Source organism: Colobus angolensis, unplaced genomic scaffold, assembly GCF_000951035.1.
Source record: "Colobus angolensis palliatus isolate OR3802 unplaced genomic scaffold, Cang.pa_1.0 Scaffold179, whole genome shotgun sequence".
Classification (NCBI taxonomy): Eukaryota; Metazoa; Chordata; class Mammalia; order Primates; family Cercopithecidae; genus Colobus; species Colobus angolensis.
The window spans coordinates 2833697-2836438 of record NW_012114921.1 but is presented as its reverse complement, the minus strand read 5'-3'; positions in this window follow the sequence as shown (position 1 = coordinate 2836438).

Below are 2742 nucleotides of genomic sequence, written 5' to 3'. Positions count from 1 at the left end.
AAAATCCCTTCAAAAAAAAAAAAAATCAATGAAGCGAGGAACTGGTTTTTTGAAAAGACCACTAGCCAGACTAGTAAAGAAGAAAACAGAGAAAAATCAAATAGGTGCAATAAAAAATGATAAAGGGGATATCACCACTGATCTCACAGTAATACAAACTACCATCAGAGAATACTATAAACACCTCTACACAAATAAACTAGAAAATCTAGAAGAAATGGATGAATTCCTGGACGTATACACCCTCTCAAGTCTAAACCAGGAAGAAGTCAAATCCCTGAATAGACCAATAACAAGATCTGATATTGAGGCAGTAATTAATAGCCTACCAACCAAAAAAAGCCCAGGACTGGACGGATTCACAGGCAAATTCTACCAGAGGTACAAAGAGGAGCTGGTACCATTCCTTCTGAAACTATTACAAATAATAGAAAAACAGGGACTCCTCCCTAACTCATTTTATGAGGCCAGAATCATTCTGATACCAAAACCTGGCAGAGACACAACAACAACAACAAAAGAAAATTTCAGGCCAATATCCCTGATGAACATTGATGCAAAAATCTTTCATAAAATACTGGTAAACCTAATCCAGCTGCACATCAAAAAGCTTATCCACCACGATCAAGTTGGCTTCATCCCTGGGATGGAAGGCTGGTTCAACATATGCAAATCAATAAATGTAATCCATCACATAAACAGAACCAATGACAAAAACCACATGATTATCTCAATAGATGCAGAAAAGGCCTTTGATAAAAATTCAACACCCCTTCCTGCTAAAACCGCTCAGTAAACTGGGTATTGATGGAACCTATCTCAAAATAGTAAGAGCTATTTATGACAAACCCACAGCCAGTATCATACTGAATGGGAAAAACTGGAAGCATGCCATTTGAAAACCGGCACAAGACAAGGATGCCCTCTCTCACCACTCCTATTCAACATAGTATTGGAAGTTCTGGTCAGGGCAATCAGGTAAGAGAAGGAAATAAAGGGTATTCAAATAGGAAGAGAGGAAGTAAAACTGTCTCTGCAGATGACATGATTATATATTTAGAAAATTCCATCATCTCAGCCCCAAATATCCTTAAGCCAGTAAGTAACTTCAGCAAAGTCTCAGGATACAAAATCAATGTGCAAAAATCACAAGCATTCCTATACATCAATAATAGACAAACAGACAGCCAGATCATGAGTGAACTTTCATTCACAAATGCTACAAACAGAATAAAATACCTAGGCATAAAACTTAAAAGGGATGTGAAAGACCTCTTTAAGGAGAACTACAACCAATGCTCAAGGAAATAAGAGAGGACACAAACAAATGGAAAAAACATTCCATGCTCATGGATAGGAAGAATCAATATCATGAAAATGGCCATACTGCCCAAAGTAATTTATAGATTCAATGCTATCCCCATCAAGCTACCATTGACTTTCTCCACACAATTAGAAAAAACTACTTTAAATTTTATATGGAACCAAAAAAGAGTCCACATAGCCAAGACAACTCTAACCAAAAAGAACATAACTGGAGGCATCATGCTACCTGACTTCAAACTGTACTACAAGGCTACAGTAACCAAAACAGATATATAAACCAATGGAAGACAACAAGGACCTCGGAAATAACACCACACATCTACAATCATCTGATCTTTGACAAACCTGACAAAAACAACCAATGGGGAAAGGATTCCCTATTTAATAAATGGTGTTGGGAAAACTGGCTAGTCATATGCAGAAAACTGAAAATGGACCACTTCTTTATACCATATACAAAAATTAACTCAAGATGGATTAAAGACTTAAATGTAAGACCTAAAAGCATAAAAACCCTAGAAGAAAACCTAAGCAATACCATTCAGGACATAAGCATGGGCAAAGATTTTATGACTAAAACACCAAAAGCAATGGTAACAAAAGCCAAAATTGACAAATGGTATCTAATTAAACCAAAGAGCTTCTGCACAGCAAAAGAAACTTTCATCAGAGTGAACAGGCAAACTACAGAATGGGAGAAAAATTTTGCAATCTATCCATCTGAAAAAAGGCTACTATCCAGAATCTACAAAGAACTTAAATTTACAAGAAAAAAACAAACCCACTCAAAAAGTGGGTGAAGGATATGAACAGAAACTACCATCAGAGTGAACAGGCAACCTACAGAATGGGAGAAAATTTTTGCATTTTTCTCTTCTAAAAAAGGCTACTATCCAGAATCTACAAAGAACTTAAACAAATTTACAAGAAAAAAACAAACCCACTCAAAAAGTGGGTGAAGGATATGAACAGACACTTCTCAAAAGAAGACATCTGTGCAGCCAACAAACATATAAAGAAAAGCTCATCATCACAAGTCGTTAGAGAAATGCAAACCAAAACTGCAATGAGATACCACCCCACACCAGATAGAATGATGATCATTAAAAATCAGGAAAGAACAGTTGCTAGAGAGGATGTGGAGAAATAGGAAAGCTTTTACACTGTTGGTGGGAATGTAAATTACTTCCATTGTGGAGGACAGTGTGGCAATTCCTCAAGAATCTAGAGCTAGAAATACCATTTGACCCAGCAATCCCATTACTGGGTATATACCCAAAGGATTATAAATTATTCTACTATAAAGACACATGCACACATATGTTTATTGCGGCACTGTTCACAATAGCAAAGACTTGAAACCAACTCAAATGCCCATCAATGATAGACTGGATAAAGAAAATGTGGCATATATAC